We start from the raw sequence: 20,030 nt of genomic DNA on the forward strand, positions 1-20,030 counted from the left end.
GGCAGTAGGAGCTGAGAAAAAAAAAAAAGAGGAATGGGGACCAAGCTGTCAGGAGCGCCCTCGCTGCCTCTTGCAGTCCCCTCCAATAGCCAACTCAGGACACAGATGACGAGGATTCTTTCCGAGGCTTTATTCCTTTATGACTTTATGACTCTTACAGATACTAATCACTAGCGACTAAGCAAAGAACTGCACTGGGGAGATAGCAGAGTAGCCTAAGCTTAGGGATGGCGGAGAATTTCTCCCCGAAACTTCGGGGGCCGAGCGCCAACGTGTTCGGCCCCCCGAACAAGTTTCGGGGAGAAATCCTCCGCACCCCCCCGCCCCCCGCCCCCCCCCCGGGACGGGACTTACCTTCGCCGAATGTCCCTCCCGGCGGCGGGTCCGGCCAGCGGTTCGGCGGCTGTTCGTGCGGGGCGGGAGCGGCAGCCGGTCTTTTGACCAGCTGCTGCCGCCGCCATTCCAAGAAAAGAAAGAAAAAACCCGCCCCCTGATAGGCTACGTGACGATTAACGTAGCCTATCACGGCTGACTTTGCAGATCTAGCCGTGATAGGCTATGTTAATCGTCACGTAGCCTATCACGGGGGAGTTTTTTTTTTTAAAAACTTTCGAGTTCGCGGCCGGGCGAGGCGGAAAGCCTCCCCCCCCGGCCTGAACTTCGCAGGGGGAGCAGCGAAGCGCCTCCCCCCCACCGCGAACAAGCTTCGGCGAAAGGTAAGGTACTTTCGTCCACCCCTACCTAAGCTCCAGGTAAGGCAGTTGGTCCCCGTTTGAAGGAGAACCGTGGGAAGACCCTGAACTTATGGGCTAGGGAGAGATCCTCCCTCTTTCCCTTGGGTCCTTGGAACGCAGCCGTTGCTTGCGTGCCAGATGGGCGGAGCGCCTCCTCTTGGTGCCCTCCATCTGTCGCTGCTCTCTGCACCGAGCATCCAGCAAGCCCCCCTCCAGCACTCTCTCGCTGCCAGGGTCACTCTCTCTCCCAGGAATGCTGGCAGGAGGAATCTCTGCCAGCTGCTGTGCCTGTGAGGGATGAGGGGGCTCCTCTCCCACGGATTGCTGATCCTCCTCAGAATCAGAACTGCTCTGGGGCTCTAGGGGCTCAGTTTCCACCCTGACATCGTCGGCTGGTCCTAAGTCTTATGGTTTTAAACTTTCAGGAGAAGAGAAAGTTTTTTGAAGGTCAAAGGCATTACATTGAACACCACTAACTGTGAAAAACTTAATTTCAACAGTCCTAAAGACTTGGCAGCCTCTGTACAAAGCTCTGCTATGTAAATACCCATTTATTCAGTTTGTGGAGGGTTTGCCTGCAAAATTTGATGATAATGATTTGTTACCCCTCAATGAATAAAGTAAATTTTTTGGTGATAGATGATCTGATGTTGTCGGCATCTGAGAGCTGTGAAGTTGAAAAGGCCTTTACTCGGTATGTACACCACAGGAACGTGAGTATTTTTTTCATCACGCAGAATATTTTCTGCAAGGGAAAAAGCAACCGCACCATCAGCCTAAATGCAAAATATATGGTGCTGTTCAAAAACCCCAGGGATAAATTACAAATTGCGATTTTAGCTCGTCAAATGTGCCCACAAAACAGTCAATTCTTCATGGAGGCGTTTGCAGATTCTACAAGCAAACTTTATGGCTATCTGGTGGTAGATTTAAATGCAGCTACCCCAGAAACTTACAGGTTAAGAACAGGTCTTTCCCACCAGACTGACCTGTAGTGTACACCATGAAAAAAGCTCCAGCTGGCTACAAAAGGCATCGCCTTTAGTGCTGGCCCATTGACGCCCAGCTCCGCTGCAAGGCAACATGTCTAACTGTGTAAAGAGAAATTTGGCACTCTTAAACATTCGTATTAAGACACTGCCACGCCAGAGGAAAGCCATTTTATGTGCAGCATCTGATGATCTGATTGCGGCCATCTCAGAAATAGCACTCAATACTTTAAAAGGCAACATTCCTCTATCTCTCCAACAGGTACGTACATTAAGAAAGAAACGTAACCTTATTAAAAGCCTGAGTAACAAGAAAGTCTCTCTGAGAAGAAGCAGCATCTGGTGAGACAATCTGGTGGGTTTCTTGGACCGTTGCTAAGTTTTGCAGTCCCCCTGCTCACCGGGTTTTTAGCCAATCAGTGATGGAGTATGCTGAAAAGATGCATTTGGTCCCTAGCCACCAGCTGGAAAAATTAAAGGGGCCACCTCCTAAGGAGGAAAACATCAGAACTGCAGCAATCAGCTCACTAGATACTGAGATGCAGGGATTCTCCACAGGAGCGACTTAACAGAACATGAAAAAGCTAAACGTTATGCTTCTTTGCTTCAAAAATATCTAACTCACGTAAGACAGAGGGAGGCGGCGAAAGAAAACCTAAACCTGTTTCTGCCTCAGCCACAACAGGCCTCTGTGGAAGCGTCAGTAGTCTCTGACAATGTCTTCCAAGAAGTACTGGACAGTCTTCCTGCTAGATATACGAACAATGCAAGGCTCCTATTGATCAAAATGCAGCAAAACAGAGATGTTTCTTCATGGGATGAGAAAGGAGCCTTTGTGTACAAGGGGGTGGCTGTACCTGGTTCCAATATTCTGGATTTGGTGAAGGGGATCACACAGACCCTGAAAACCAAGCGTGCCCCAAAAGGTTGGGATGTTTTTATGACTGCTCTGGCTGAACTAAATGTCCCAGCATTGTAGTAAAAATGTAACCTAAAAGCCACTGTATGTGTCTTAAGCAGCACATAGTACTGTAAGAGCTGCGCATGCCTGGAATGAGCAGACAGTAACCCTCAGATAAGGTTGCTAAGCAAACCGCTGGCAACCGATCATAAGTGACACGCTGGCTGAGGAATGCAAGCTAAGTGATAAAACTGTAGCGCGGAGGTTGCCCAGGGTCGACTCTGCTTTGAGTGTGAGCTCCTTTGTCGAACTGTTTGCAAACAATAAAATCGAGTTGGACCCAGCCTGAAGTTGACTCTCCTCTTTGGGGCAAATTGGACTAGCCTCCAGGGGGCGAAACTAGCATTTTGTGCAACAAACTGGCGAGCTGGCAGGAGTCCCTTGGACCACCCTGGGGTCAAACGACAGAACCGGCAAAGGTGCCTGTGGGGCGCGCCGGACCGCCTTTGAGGACTGCCACGGCACCAGAGAACGGGGGTCGGGACACCCAGGAGGTTAAAGGCGTGGACTCCATTGATTGAGTCAACCAGGCTGAACGGGTCTGAAGAGACGGCACTGGGGTGCTGGGCAGAGTAAGTACTTGATTTCCCTTCTGTCTTTCTGTTTGAGTTGCCTTCGGAGCGTCTGAGGTTTGTCAGACTCTGTGTAAACGTCTGAGGTTTGTCAGGCTCCGTGTCAGTGTCGGAGGTTTGTCAGGCTCCGTGTTTGGTTTCAAACAGAGGTAGGCACAATGGGGGCAGGTAGCTCCCGTTTAGAAAGCTCTGCCACTCCCTTGGGATGCATGCTAAAGAACTTTAGCAAAGTCAAGCGTCTGAGGTTTGTCAGACTCCGTGTACTAAGATGTCGAAAGGCAAGCTGGTTACACTCTGTCAATTGGAATGGCCGGCATTTGGAATTAGTTGGCCAGACATAGGATCCTTTGGTGTAAATCTTGTAAATGCTGTATATAAAAATGTGAATAATGGGCAATGGGATCAATTCGCCTATATTGATGGTTGGTTGAATTGGTGCGGAAAGAATCCCCCTTAGTTACAGAAGTGTAAATGTGTAAATGTGTTACTGGCAAAGGACCACAGGGGCAAGAGACCCCGGGTGGTGTCTGAATCAAGTAGTAAGAGATAAATTTGCCTCAGGGAAGGTGAGGTTATCAGCATTTGGATGAGTGCCAACCAAAATCCACTGAAGGCGAGAAAAGGTTGAATATAAAGTTCAATATTGTAAAGTCATGATGGTATGCTCCGAGGTGAAGCCCAAAGCCCCTGTTCTCCCCGATTCAAGCCCCACGGAAGGAGCTTGAAGACTGGGAGACCCTGCCCAAGGTGCCCTGAGCTCCCCCCGGTCTGATTCGGTCTGTTAGGTTGGGAGGAGAGGTTGTTGGGGGAGGGAGGGGGCCCTCCAGAGACAGTTTGTCTGCCACCGTATCCAAGTTTGTTAGAAGAAGCAAAAGCAGTTAAAAACTTGCAACTTCTGAAGAAAGAGATTTGTTTGATGACTTAAAGACTGTGGCAAAATCAAGAAACAAAGACAGAGCAAGTTCTTAAAATATCAGGGTCTGTGTGAGCTTCTCTCTGTCAGCCTGCTCAGAGCAGAGCCAAGGGGGACTTGCCTAACCCCCCTTCGCCGCGGCTGGTTTAGCCTTAGCAAGCAGAGAGGCTGGAAGGTGTCTGTGAGGACCTGACAAAAGAGTGAGATTTGCAAAAAAACAAACAAACAAGAAAAGCATCACAGCTGGAAAGCTGAGCAGCACTGCTCTGTTCTTATCTGTGGAGGAATCTAGAAGAGGTGTAAGGTTACACCTTCCCCATTCGAACTGATGAAGAGACACAGAGCTTTTGTTAAAATGCATCCATTCTTTATGGACCAAAGCCTTCTTTGTTAGAGGCACTCTGCACATGGACTGAAACTTTAGACAGTTAAAGACTTGCCATAAAAAGTACTGTGAGGCTTGTCATAGCCTTAAACTCCCGTTGTTGTAGATTGTGTGTTTGTTTGTGATCAGCTCAGTGTACAGTTTGATTTGTGATTTCAACACTCAGATAAAAAGCTGCATTTGACTGAAAGAACTGGGTATATTTAGCCTTGAGAAGAGAAGACTGAGAGGAGATCTGATAGCACTCTTCAAGTACTTAAAAGGTTGTCCCAGAGAGGAAGGCCAGGATCTTTTCTCAATCATCCCAGAGTGCAGGACACGGAATAATAGGCTCAAGTGACAGGAAGCTGGATTCCAGCTGAACATCAAGAGAAACGTCCTAACTGTTAGAGCAATATGAGAATGGAACCCATTACCTAGAGAGGTGGTGGGCTCTCCCACACTGGAGACGAGGCTGGACAGCCATCTGTCAGGGATGCTCTGATTTGGATTCCTGCAGTGAGCAGGGGGTTGGACTCGATGGCCTTGTAAGCCCCTTCCAACCCTACTATTCTATGATTCTATGATTTCCAAGGCTTTGATTTCATTTTCCCTAATGAAGCATACAGATACAAATTTCTAGAGATTCATAGACTACAAAGGAAACAGCCTTCAAAAAATTCAAAGAGAAACTACGAAAGTTAGTTTCCCTTTAAAAAGGGGGGCAGCAAATTCTCTTAACTTAAGAGGTGAGAGAGAGAGAGTCCCCCACTCTCCCGTGATACTTCTAAGCCCAGCTGTGTTTCTGAAGCCTAAGAAAGTTCCTGCCCCATGTGTTCCAGCTCTTTCTCAAAATCTGAACTGTTCTGACGTTCCATTTGCTCAGAGGCAAACCTGACACTCTGCCAAAACTCATGCAGTGTGGAGTTGCCGATGCAAAAATGGTGGCTTGGAACTCTTTCCACATATGAGAACGCCCTTCCCTTGATTTTGATGGGCCCTGACCATGCAGTCAGAGGAGCAGTATAATGGTTAGATCTGCTCCACCATGCCCTACGATGCAAAACAAATGTTTTCCAGTCATGGTGTTAGATTTTAATGATATGAAAAAGGTATAAAAGAAGGCAGAAGAAAGTAGCAGACAAAAAGGCTTAAAAAAGAAAGAAAGCTTATCCCAAATGTGTGTCGTTGAAATTAGTAAGAAGATCTAAGCAAGCGAGTCTCTGTCGAAGCAATGGCAAACAGCCTAACTTGCAGAGAAGACAAAGAGTTAAAACTGGTGCATGGCACAGAGAGTTTGAAACATGATTTGCAGAACAGGCAAGCCAAAAGATAAGTGTGCCTGTTACAAGAGGGAGGCTATAGTAGCCATAAAAAGGGGCGAAGCCCCCGTATGAAGCTTTAACAAAAATATTACCCACTAGAAGTGGACAATTAAAATAAAAAAGACTTTTCTTAAATTAAAGCAAGCCTTAATATCACCGCCTGCTTTAGCCTTATCAGACCCCAGATCATGAAGTTTTTAGAGCTATGGTGCACATGAGAGCACATGAAAAGAGTGCCATTCCTAAAAAAAGAAAAAAAGTAATGCTGGCAGCCACCATGGGTGGAGATATAAACCGCAGCTTGAGAGCACAGAAGCGACCAGAGGAGGGGGGCAGAAAAGAAAAGGGCCAACCGGGGCTCAATAAATGTGCGTATTGCCGAGAGAAGAGACATTGGAAGAAAGATTGTCCAGAGCTGAAAGAAAAAAGAAAAGAGACTCACCCTGAAGGCTGCCAAATGCTGGCAGGGTCCTCCAGTGGGGGGGAGTCTAGCTGAAGGGCCACCACCCTACGAACAAATGCTCGGGAGAATCCCAAGGTAAAAGTAAGGGTTGGTGGCGAGGACTGTAAAGCCCTAGTAGATACTGGAGCCACATTTTCTATGATCCTTGTAAAGCCCCCCGGCAAGAGAAAGTGGAAAGCATGTAACTATAAAAGAAATTAAAGGGAAAAAAAACAACCTAAATTGCCCGTGTGTAAGCCCCTCCTCACGAAGACTGGAAATAACATACTGGAACATGCCTTTGTAGTTTCATCTGCATACCTGGTTGCCCTCTTGGGGTGGGACTTGTTAACAAAACTGCAAGCTAAAATCTTCTTCCGTGATAATCAGATTGTAGTACAGCTGCCAGCAATGCAGGGCTCAAATTATCGAATGGCCCTTCAAGCAATCAAGATTGTGTCAGAGGCCAAAGGGACTGAGATTTTAGAGAATGTTAATCCATGTGTGTGGGCAGACAGAACCCCTGCCCGACCAAATGCATAACACAAATTAAAATCTTCTTTAAAAAGGGAGAGCCCTGTGTGCATGAGGCAGTATCCTCTGAAAAAAGCCACCTGTGCAGGCTTGAAGCTGCTCATTGAGAAGTTCAAAAATTATGGTTAGCTAATAAAGGGATCATCCCCCTTTAACACCCCGATTTTGAGTGCGCCCGAGGCAGATAGCACCTCCTTCAGGTTAGACCAAGACCTGAGAACAGTGGCTGACTGCCCTTTGTGCCTCAAAAATGATTCAAAGATGTTTGAGCCCCCAGCTCAAATGAGAAGTCGCCCATGCGCTTACTATCCTTTTCAGAGATTTCAAATTGACTTTTCAGAGTTGCCCCAGACTCATGGCTATCGGTACCTGCTAGTAATGATAAAAGCAATTGACTGCACCGCTCAGACAGTAGCCAAGATCCTGTTAAAAAGTAATCCCTAAGCTCTTGTTACCTAAAGAGAGTGAATCAAATCAGGGGCCCCATTTTGTTGGACAAGTGACGCAAGTAGTGGCCCAGGCATAACAAACTAACTAGAAGCTACACCCCCCTTGGAAACCTCAATCTACAAGTCAAGTTGAGAAGATGAACCGCACCTTAAAGACAATGCTCATTAGAATTTGTTTAAAGATTAAGTTGAAAGGCCACAGGCCTTGCCAATCACCTTGACTCGAGTATGGTGCACCCCCAAGGGAAGTATTAAATTGACACCTTTTAAACGTTCCATAAGCGCCCACCTCGGATATTACCTATGGCTGATAGCTTAAATGTGAATTTAAAAGTAAAAGTTTTAAGATTCAAGGTTATGTTACTGCTTTGCAGTCTGTTTTGTTTTCACAGGTTTGCGACACCGCACCAATCCTGGCCTTTAGATGCTCCAGTGCATAATCTCAATCCCAGCGATTGGGTGCTAATCCAGTCCTAGAAAGATAAACCACCTACCAAGGAGCAGAAGGGTCTGTTTCAGATCCTACTTACCACTCCCATTGCTATGAAAGTCTGAAAGTCACCAAAGAAAAGAAGTGGATTCATCACACTGAATAAAGGCATCACCTGCACCAGAGAGGGTCACACCGGAGACCCACCTGAAGGTCACCGTTGGAATAATGAACCCCTAAAAGGACTCAAGTAGCTCTACAGAAAGAGGGTGCTCTCGTTTCAAGGGTTCCTGATGAACGGAACAAAACTGAGTTCCAAAAGTTCAAAAAAAAGTGTTTTTGTTGTCAACATTCTAGTAGCTAGAACAAAGGCGTCCTAGGCCTCACTTGCTGTTTAGAGAAAACCATCAATGCCACAGCAATAATAGTTTGCGCCTTTAAGTGCGCAGTCCACCGCGGGACCAAAGAGAGTATAAATTTGAGAAAAGCCTTTTGAGGGGGGAATTGTAGTAAAAATGTAACCTAAAAGCCATTTTATGTGTCTTAAGCAGCACATAGTACTGTAATAGCTGCACATGCCTGGAATGAGCAGACAGTAACCCTCAGATAAGGTTGCTAAGCAAACCGCTGGCAACCCATCAAAAGTAACACGCTGGCTGAGGAATGCAAGCTAAGTGATAAAACTGTAGCGTGGAGGTTGCCCAGGGTCGACTCTGCTTTGAGCGTGAGCTCCTTTGTCGAACTGTTTGCAAACAATAAAATCGAGTTGGACCCAGCCTGAAGTTGACTCTCCTCTTTGGGGCAAATTGGACTAGCCTCCAGGGGGCGAAACTAGCATTTTGTGCAACAGCATCTGTAATGGGTAATCCTACCAATAGAGAAGCCTTGGACTACCTAAAGACCCCCAAAGGCACGACGCCAATGTTGTTGCACACCTCTACGAGTGCTAAAAAACAAAAGCGTTCTGATGCTCCTACCTGGCTCAGCTTATGAAGTAACCTTTTGTGGTTTTTGTTTTATCAGGACTAAAAATAAATTAGTATTTATAAAAAACTTACTTAAAGTAATCTGCGCTGTGCCTGTCTACTTTAAGGGTAAATGGTTAGAAAACATACAGATAAGGAATTCTTTAAAAAAAACCCAATAGAGGATGCTTTATTGGGAAATGTGCCTATGAAAGTCACGGCATGATCTACAGCGCTGGGCAGGCTGGAACATGTCTAAGGCATGCCTGGACATGTTCTTCTTGTTTTTTACAAAATGATCCACCATTTGATCATTTCTTTCTAAATTGTAAGAATAGGGTAAATGGTTAGAAAACATACGGACAAGAAATTCTTTGGGGTTTTTTTTTTTTTAACACCCCCCCCCCCCCCTAGAGGGTGCTTTATTGGGAAATGTGGCTGTGAAAATCACGGCATGATCTACAGCGTTGGGCAGGCTGGAACATGTCTAAGGCGTGCCTGGACATGTTCTTCTTGTTTTTTTACAAAATGATCCACCATTTGTTCATTTCTTTCTAAATTGTGAGAATACAGTTCTTGAATCTGTTTAAATGTTAGGCCTTTACAATGCTGCTGCAAGAAAAATACACAATGGTAGCCACAAACTATGGACTCGTTGGCTTGGAGCTGTCTGGGTTGAAACACAGTCTTGCTGGCATTTTTTCTTTAAAAATTCATGATGGTTTTAGGGAAGAGGAGGTGGTTGGGAGGGTGCCCGTAGGATTAAAAAAACTCTCCACTTTTATCCTCTGTCAAGTAGATGGCCAGCCAGTGCTCTCCAGGGAGGTTGTGGGGATGGGTATTGGCTACTAACCCCATAGGCCTTTGGTGTATCCTCCCACTGGGAAGCGTGTCACAAGGAAACATGCCGTAGAAAATCTTTCTGGTGTAGGGGCTTGAAGATAGCACATGAGTTAGCTGCACGCTGTCCATGTTACATATAGTCAAACAGGACATTTCTCCTGCAATTTATTACTATCACATTGTCAAAAACACCATACACAATCATGTTGACCGTGGCGGCCAGGGCTTTAGCAAAACGGAATTCTGCTCTCAGGTTCCCAGTTTCAATCAAAGAATAGTGATCTCTGCATTCTTGGTCTGGCGTCAGGTCGAATGCAAAAAGTGTGTAACTGCCGGTCGCATACTCCTCACAGTTAATTAAAAGGGCCTTATCTTTCATATTAGCATCACCGATGCAATGAATATGGACTTGAGCACACTCCAGGAGAGAGTGCAGGACAGGAAGGCCTGGCGTGCTATGGTCCATGGGGTCACGAAGAGTTGGACACGACTGAACGACTGAACAAAATCTTTCATATGTTTGCCGGCTGTTTGTACCAGACTCATGTATTCTCTTACACAGTTTCCATCTTCAAAATTGGGTTGGAGTGGCTTTGTGGGGATTTGCTCTCCATCCAGGTAAAGAGCTGTGAAATTAATATCATAATGCTGAAAATCATCATTAGCCATCTAGCTATCTAGCCATCTCATCCTCTGCCGTCCCCTTCTCCTTTTGCCTTCAATCTTTCCCAGCATCAGGGTCTTTTCCAGGGAGTTTTCTCTTCGCATTAGGTGGCCAAAATATTTGAGCTTCAGCTTCAGTATCTGTCCTTCCAATGAGCACTCAGGGTTGATTTCCTTTAGGATTGACTGATTTGACCTCCTTGCAGTCCAGGGGACTCGTAAGGGTCTTCTCCAGCACCAAAGATTCTTCGGCGCTCGACCTTCCTTATAGTCCAGCTCTCACATACGTTGCTACTGGGGAAACCATAGCTTTGATTATACGAACGTTTGTCAGCAAGGTGATGTCTCTGCTTCTTACTATGCTGTCTAGGTTTGCCATAGCTTTCCTCCCAAGGAGCAAGAGTCTTTTAATTTCATGGCTACAGTCACCGTCTGCAGTGATCTTGGAGCCCAAGAAAATAAAATCTGTCACTGCTTCCATTTCTTCCCCTTCTATATGCCAGGAAGTGATGGGGCCAGTTGCCATGATTTTAGTTTTTTTAATTTCGAGTTTCAAACCAGCTTTTGCACTCTCCTCTTTCACCCTCAACAAGATGCTCTTTAGATCCTCTTCGCTTTCTGCCATTAGGGTGGTATCGTCTGCGTATCTGAGGTTGTTGATAATTCTCCCAGCAATCTTAATTCCGACCTGTGATTCATCCAACCCGGCGTTTCTCATGATGTACTCTGCATATAAATCAAATAAGCAGGGTGACAATATGCAGCCTTGTCATACTCCTTTCCCAGTTTTGAACCAATCGGTTGTTCCATGTCTGGTTCTTACTGTTGCGTCTTGACCCTCGTACAGGTTTCTCAGGAGACAGGCATATTAATGCTTCCTAAGGCCCACTTGACTTCAGTCTCGAGGATGTCCGGCTCAAGTTCAATGACCACACTATCATGGCTATCAGGGACATTCAGATCTTTCCTGGATAGTTCTTCTGTGTATTCTTTCCACCTCTTCTTGATCTCATCTGCTTCTGTTAGGTCCCTGCCTTCTTTGTCCTTTATCATGCCCGTCTTTGCACAAAACGTTCCCTTGAGATCTCCGATTTTCTTGAAGAGATCTCTAGTCTTTCCCATTCTGTTGTTTTCCTCGATTTCTTTGCATTGTTCATTTAAGAAGGCCTTCTTGTCTCTCCTTGCTATTCTCTGGAACTCTGCATTCAGTTGGATATATCTTCCCCTTTCTCCCTTGCTTTTCGCTTCCCTTCTTTCCTCAGCTACTTGTAAACCCTCCTCAGACAGCCACTTGGCTTTCTTGCATTTCTTTTTCTTTGGCATGGATTGAGTTGCTGCCTCCTGAACAGTGTTACGGACCTCCGTCCAGAGTTCCTCAGGCACTCTGTCTATCAGGTCTAATCCCTGAAATCTATTCCTTACCTCCACTGTATATCATAAGGGATATGATTTAGGTCATACCTGAATGGTTTAGTGGTTTTCCCGATGTTCTTCAATTTAAGCCGAAATTTTGCAATAAGAAGCTCATGATCGGAGCCACAGTCAGTTCCAGGTCTTGTTTTTACTGACTGTATGGAGCTTCTCCATCTTTGGCTGCAAAGTACATAATCAATCTGGTTTCGATATTGACCATCTGGTGATGTCCATGTGTAGGGTTGCCTCTTGTGCTGTTGGAAAAGAGTGTTTGCTATGAGCAGCGTGTTCTCTTGGCAAAACTCTATTAGCCTTTGTCCTGCTAATTTTGTACACCATAGAATCATAGAATAGAATAATCACAGAATAGTAGGGTTGGAAGGGGCCTACAAGTCCATCGAGTCCAACCCTCTGCTCAATGCAGGAATCCAAGTCAGAGCATCCCTGACAGATGGCTGTCCAGCCTCGTCTTGAACGCCTCCAGTGTGGGAGAGCCCACCACCTTCCTAAGTAATTGGTTCCATTGTCGTATTGCTCTAACAGTCAGGACGTTTTTCCTGATGTTCAGCCGGAAACTGACTTCCTGTAACTTGAGCCCACCAAGGCCATGCTTGCCTGTTATCCCGGTGATTTCTTGACTTCCTACTTTGGCATTCCAATCCTCTATGATGAAAAGGACATCTTTTGTTGTTGTTAGTTCCAGAAGATGTTGTAGGTCTTCATAGAACCGATCAACCTCAGCTTCTTCGGCCTCAGTAGTTGGGGCATAGACTTGAATTACTGTGATGTTGAATGGTTTGCCTTGGATTCGTACTGAGATCATTCTGTTGTTTTTGAGATTGTACCCCAGTCCTGCTTTCCCCACCCTTTTGTTGACTATGAGTGCTACTCCATTTCTTCTAAGGGATTCTTGCCCACACAGTAGTAGATATGATGGTCACCTGAATTAAATTCGCCCATGCTTGTCCATTTTAGTTCACTGATTCCCAAGATGTCACTGTTCAGTCTTGCCATCTCATGTTTGACCACCTCCAGCTTGCCTTGATTCATTGATCGTACGTTCCAGGTTTCTAAACAATATTGTTCTTTACAGCATCGGATTTTCTTTTCACCACCAGACACATCCACAGCTGAGTGTCCTTTTGGCTTTGGCCCAGCTGCTTCACTCTTTCTGGCGCTACTTGGAAATTCCCTCTGCTCTTCCCCAGTAGTATATTGGACACCTTCCGAGCTGAGGGGCTCATCTTCCGGCGTCATCTCTTTTAGCCTTGTGATACATTCCATGGGGTTTTCTTGGCAAGAATTATTTATTTATTTATTTATTCATTTCATTTCTATATTCTATATATATTTTCAATAAGAATACTGGAGTGGGTTGCCATTTCCTTCTCCAGGGGACCACATTTTGTCAGAACTCTCCGCCATGACCTGTCCGTCTTGGGTGGCCCTGCACGGCATAGCTTATGGCTTCACTGAGTTATGCAAGCCGCTTTGCCACAAGGCAGTGATCCATGAAGGGGTAGGTTTGAGCTGCTAGGTTTGCTCTTCTAATAAAGCCTTTATTGTTTCCTTCCAGATCCGCAGATTCGTGTTCCCCGGCTGTATCTTTGTAAAATAGCCCTGCTGAGAATTGTGTTGCTAGAGTATCCTCACTATAGTTCAGCACAGATTCAATGAAAGCATTGATAAGGGTAAGAATGATTACTCTGACTTGTAAGTCGATCCCCCACTGTTACATCCAGTTGACTAAAGATGGAGGCTATGGGGTAAGTCACCAGGCCTACTGCCGCATCTGCAGCGATGTTGCTTCCATCTTCATTGACAATTTTGCAGCACACATAGAGCAAGGTGTTATTTAGATCCACATAATTGTCACCATTTCCTGCAATGAAGAAGTCTAGGGGTGCAGATTCTGTCAGGGCTGACAAGGGGGGCACTTGGATAAACAAACTTCTCTCAATACTGGTCTGCGTAAGGCCAATGCTGAATAGATCCAATTCAGATTTAGTGCATTCTTCAGAGCCGCAGTGGATAAAAGCCATGGTTGAGTCTAAAATATATCTCTTTTTGATGCAGCTGGACGTCTCTTTCTTACAACACGGTGCTTCTGACATCTCTTTCCTCTCACAGCTTTTCTTTTAAGGGGGTGGGGTGGACCAATCAATCTCACCCGTGAGGCTTTTCTTTTTCAGCTCCTTTTCCTCTGAATATACATTAGGCCAGACCCGTCTTGAGAAAGTGGATTGTTCACTCTATTCAGAACTGCATGAGTAACGTGGCCAGCCACATCTTTAGCAACATTACGCGCAGCAGTCTTTGCGTGGGGTTTGATGATGTCCAAGCCTCTTCTCCCCCTTCATGGATCAGTGCCTTGTTGTGGCGAAGGGGCTTGTGTAACTCAGTGAAGCCATAAGCTATGCCGTGCAGGGCCACCCAAGACGGACTGGTCATGGCGGAGAGTTCTGACAAAATGTGGTCCACTGGAGAAGGAAATGGCAACTCACTCCAGTATCCTTGCCAAGAAAACCCCATGGAACGTATCACAAGGTTAAAAGAGATGACGCCGGAAGATGAGCCCCTCAGGTCGGAAGGTGTCCAATATACTACTGGGGAAGAGCAGAGGGAATTTCCAAGTAGTGCCAGAAAGAGTGAAGCGGCTGGGCCAAAGCCGAAAGGACACTCAGCTGTGGATGTGTCCGATGCTGTAAAGAACCTAGAGAGTGAAGTCAAGTGGGCACTGATGCAATGAATATGGACTTGAGCATGCTCCGGGAGAGAGCGCAGGACAGGAAGGCCTGGCGTGCTATGGTCCATGGGGTCACGAAGAGTCGGACACGACTGAACGACTGAACAACAACAACAAGCCTCTTCTCAAAAGGGGAACTGCTTTTTGGAAAAGGCTCCTGAAAATCTCACCGATCCCTGCCCCGTACATAACAGGGGTGCCATGGAATCCTGGCAGCGCATTTCTGGCCTGGGCCCTATAATATCCCCTATACAGGGTAGGTTCCCCATATGTTTTTAGGATGACCATTTTAACTTTAAAGTACTTGGGAAAGTGCAGCTTCACAACCACCTTACCAAAACGAAATGGTACACTTTTGTTCTGATCCATCTTTATTTCAACAGTGATGGTTTTATCAAACCACCAGAGTAATTTGTCTTGCCCTGATCCAGCTGGGGTCCAGGACAGCCCTGACAAGGATTCATCATGTCTCACTGACCTTAATGCTAAATGGAAGGAATTAAAGGCCAGTTTAGCCCCCCTATGTACTACTGCAGAACCGCTATGAGAGCACTTCCTGCAACAGGACTTAGGGCCAATCTACAGTCACGATTTTTTACGCCTCCAAACAGCTTTCAGTGCCCGTCTTTAACACTATGCAGCACTCACCTCGTATCAGAAGTGGGATTTCCTGCTTCTGCTGTACTGCTTCCAACACCCTGATATTCTGGTATTTCCCAACAATGTGCTCTGTTGTTCCCACATTCGTTACCTTATATGGTCGTGGTCCCCTCCCATGCCTGTCCATATATCGCTGTTTTTGTATTTCCCTCCTGCCCAATCACAGCTCTCAATGGCGCCCTTTCATATTCCGGCTACCAACAGCATCACTTCCTCCACAGTCCATGTTCTAGCACACACCTTCAGCCTTCCTGTACCCCGTCCCTCGCTTTTTTTTTTTTCCTGTCAGAGATTAGCTTTGAATCTTCGAAGAATCAGAGTTTAGAAGGTGTCGCTATAGCTTCCCTGTCTCCCGCGGTCGAACGGTAAGTGCATTCACCCACTTTGCCCCTTTCTTAGTGTACGGCATAATGGTGCTGTGTATTCCCGCTCCCCCCTTCTGCCGCTGTCCCCATGACACAACTGCTTACCCCCCGCTGCACCCCCCTTTATCTGCAAACTCTCTTCCTTGCGTGTCCTTCTCCCCCGCCTCCTGGGCATTTCAAGGCTGGGAGCGGTTCATGCCATGGCAACGTGCAGAAATTGTTTTTGGGGAGACTTTCTTAATGTATTGCACGAGGTGGCCGCGGGTCCTAAAATAACTTCCCTGGGTATTTTTTTTGCTCAGTGATTTCCTGCTCAGGTGTTGCCCGAGTGACTGCTCCCCCCTCTGAATAGCATTCTGGAAGGATTATTATCTCTTCGCAGCGTGTGTCTCCTGTTGCACCACGTATTGAGGCATGCCCGTGGTTGGCGAAAGAATGGAGGTGAGAACACACCTTGCATTCAGACGCTTCTCCGTGGAATTGCCCTTCAGGATTCAAACGACATGGCCCGCATCTGGACACACAGTGCCTGGGGGTGGCATTTTATTGTGAACCAAGGTCAGTTGCACAGCTTTACTTTCCTCTGACAACGCTGCGAAGGCGTGCTGTGTCTGTGTCGGGTGAGCCACACTGGGTGTGCAAGGTTCAATGAGAGTTCTGTGCACCTCCTCCAGAGCCTACTGTTGCTAACACGGAGGGACGGGCATCACAAAGGAGCACATTCAGGGACATGGCTGAGAGATGTGGCTTCCATCTGATCTGGATCCTGGTGCAGCTCGGGCAACGGCACTACCTTGGGCGGGGGTGCATTGAGAGGGCAAGATAGGCTCTAGCATCAAGCAACCATATAGCCCACTTCCTCTTCTGAGATTTGCTGTGTTGTCCTCTTTTCTTGATCAGGTTCCTCAAATACTGACTGCTGAGGGACTCTTTACGGTGGACCCCATCACCGCAAGCCAACATTGCACCCATTTTGGTCCAGGGAAGAGCAGGTGGATAGACCTGTTCCGTTGCCTTCTACTATCAATGCCAACCCAAAATGACATCTACCAGCAAGGGAAGAGGAGTGTCATGGAGGCGTGTGGAGATAGAGGACTTGCTGGACATTTGGGGGGAGCAGAAAATCCAAGAGCAGCTGCATAGCAGCCACAGGAACTTGGACGTCTTTGAGGAGATCTCAAGAGAGATGACCACACGGGGCCACCAGTGTAGTGCCATAGAGTGCAGGTCCAAGACAAAGTCCATGCGCCAGGACTACAGGCGGGTGGTGAACCACAACTCAAGGTCAGGCACCAATGCGGCGACCTGCCCGTATTACACGCAGCTACACGGGATTCTTCGGGGGGATACCACCGTTCACCCGAAGCATGTGTCGGGGAGTTTGCAGATAAGCAGGGGCTGTGTGCATGTGGAGTCTCTAGATCGGGACCCTCTGGAAGTGCATTCTTTGGAGCCATCGGGAGCATCGGTGGAAGAGGGGGAGCACTTTGCCGTGGAGCGGTGTGACATTGGTGGGTGTCATGGACCGGGTGAGTATCCCCAATGCTGGGCACCGTGCTTTGATATCCTCGTTGTGCATCAGTACATACTTTGCTCCAGGTGGCCCTGGAATAGCCCTACTATTAGAACAGCACCACCTATACTTGTGGCTCGCGTTCTCTCCAACACAGGAAAAGAACCACCCTGTTGTTTCCCAGCAATGCTGGGGTGCGTTGTGTGGACGGATTGGCGAGGCTGGGGGAAGCAGTGCTGCACCTGCATCGATGGGTATCTGTTCCCTTCCCTGGCTAGGTGACAAAGAACACAGGAGCTTACATGCTTCCCCCATTTCACAGGACATGACAGCATGGTTCAGGGAGAAGAATGGGCATCCCAAGAACAGGACGTGGACCCGCCCGAAGAAGGGAGTGGTGAGTTGCGAGACACATTCCTGTTTTTCAGACCAGAGCTCTTTCAGTCGCTGGCCTGAGCTAGGTGGCCAGTCTGCGTTCTTCTTCTCCCAGGGCTAGTTCCAAGTGGACAGAATGTGTATTGTGGGAATAGCGCTCAGTTTGCCAAGTGAGATATAAATGTAATAACGTAAGAATGAATGAAGGAATTAGGTTAATTCATGGTTGGATCCTTGGCAGTTTTACTCAGAGTTACATCCTGCAGCATCGAACACAGATTACTTCCTAGAAAGTGTGTTATGGGATTGTGACCAAAGGCTTCTAGTGAGACAGGAAAAGGAAAAAAACCTTGATTGCCTGAAGCGATGCTGTGGGTGTTCCTTGAAATGTGTTTTAGATTAGTGTGTGTGGGGTGTGTGTGTCAGTTTCAAGCAAAAAATTCAACATGAGATGCAATTCATCAATTAATGAGCAATTTGGGACTCTGCGTACATAGGTGTGCTTAAAGGAAGGAAGAGATGAAAAGGTTAAATTGGGGTATGTGGATATTTTCAATAAAGGAGAAGTCCCAAAGCGAAGGAAGGTTACAATCCCCTTTTCGGGTTTTTAAATAATTAGTATGGTGGCTCCTGGGGGGCAGATACATCCCCTCCCTGCCCCACAGCAGTGGTGCCCATGATGTCATCCAGAGGGCCTTTGGTCCCTTTCAAGGAGCAACACACACACACACACATGCCAGTTCTAAACAACGCCTTGGCTTTCCAGCACAAACAGAAAACAAATTCTTTTCATTGTCTGGCTATCAGGGGCACCACAGCCTCTCTCTCTCTCTCTCTCTGCTTTTCACAAAAACTTGCCAATGGCATACCGGTAGCATCTGTGTGGACAAAATCTTACCATTAAGTAGGGATGTACGAATCCCTTACCTCGTTCCGGTGGCGGCGTCCGCTGGTGTGGGGGGAGGCAATCCGTCCCTTCCCCTGGAATCCTGCCTGGCTGGCTCCGCTCTGCAGCAAGTCCGCGGAGCCACTGGCCAGGCCCATCTGCAGCTGGACTGCTGTCCACTGCCGGGCTGCTGCGGCCACAAATGTTCTCCTCAGTGTCATGATGCATGATGCGTTCAGCAATGTCACTGGCTGCTCTACGTGTCTTTCTATTCCTGATCAGTGACAGGTGCATAGCAGGGGATAAGGTGGCCTGTCTGCTGGTTACTAGATACTCTGTTAGAGAAATCAGAAATTGTTTAAGTGTGCTTTGCGGTCTTGCCTGTGGCAGGAAGTGGAAAAAAAGACCCACTGACAGAAACTACTGGGAAAGCGTCCCTCTCAACATACGTGCATTGGGGGCATTCGTCCACCGCAGCCAGATCTCAATCTGTGGCCATGTTCCATGGCCATGGAGTGGGTGCAGGTGGTGAATTATAGGGAATGGTCCCCGGGATGCTCGTTCCCTCAGCTTTCCTCTGTGGGAATATATCAATACTTCCCTTCTCTCATGGAATCTGTATCTTCCCCAGATACAGTGGAAAAGGCAGAGTTGAGTTCACTTCCCGTGTCGGCCATGAGGAAATCTTTCTGAGATCCATGGGGGTGGTGTGTGTGACGGGACAATGGAGGGGGGACCTGCTGGCATGCCTATGTCCTGGAGCCCAGAATATTTCCCCCAAGGGGCCTCAGCCCGCGTGGGTGCATGCATCCTCCTGCTTACCTGTGTCCTCTAGCTCATCGTGGCCGACCCCAGTTGCCCCACAATCGCTTGTGCACGGCTCCCCACCTGAAACATGATTGCAGAGATCAGCCATATTACAGTGCTGAGCAGCCCCAGAACAGCCATAGAATCACAGAACAGTGGGCTTGGAGGGGGCCTATAAGACCATCTAGTCCAACCCTCTGCTCAATGCATGGGTCCAAGTCAAAGGATCCCTGACAGATGGCTGTGTGTGATCCCCTCTCCCCCCCTTGTGTCAATGGGTGGATTTGGGAAAAAAGGGGGGAAACAGAAGAGAAAACATGTGAATGGCGCCCTGTCCCCACTGGGCTGGACACAAGAAATGGTGAAGCATGATGCCCATAGGAGTGCAATGCCCAACTCCAAGTTACTCATGGTTAATTCTCAGTGATTTCAGTGGGACCAAAGTTAGCCATGCCTAACTTGTCACGTAGTTTTCAAAGTAGTCTTCACCAACCTGCCCTCCTCCAGATCCTTTGGACTACAACTCCCATCACCCACAACCAGCACAGTGAATGGTCAGGAGTCATTGGAGTTGTGGACCAAGACCTCTGGAAGGAGGACACCAGGCTGGGGTGCTCTCTGCGTGATTGTGGGTTTGAGTGCCGCCTTTCCCCGGTCCAGACCTAGCTGGGGCATGTAGCTTAAAAAATGTTTTGGAAGGACCGAAGCGAAGGAAAGCATATGTTTTGTGTGCACAGCATGCCAAGTTCTAGCCCTGACATCTCCGTTGAGTAGAACGTCTTATAGCAGGTCTGAGAAAGATTACCGCCTGAGACTTTGGGAAAGTGGGAGATAGGATGCTGCCTTAGACGGAGTCTGACCATTGGTTCATCTAGCCCAGTATTGTTGACACTCACCGGCAGTAGCGCACCAAGGTTTTTGGCTGTAGTTTTCCCAGGTCTAACCAGCGATGCTTGGGATTGAACCTTGGACCTTCCGCATGCAAAGCAAGTGCTCTACCACCGAGCCACAGCCCCTCCCTGCCAGTGGACTACATGGAGAGATGCCCTGGCCCAGCATAAGGGATATTTAGAGTCAAGCT

Source organism: Heloderma suspectum, chromosome W (genome assembly GCF_057233095.1).
Source record: "Heloderma suspectum isolate Gila_16-S chromosome W, 16-S_ref, whole genome shotgun sequence".
NCBI lineage: Eukaryota > Metazoa > Chordata > Lepidosauria > Squamata > Helodermatidae > Heloderma > Heloderma suspectum.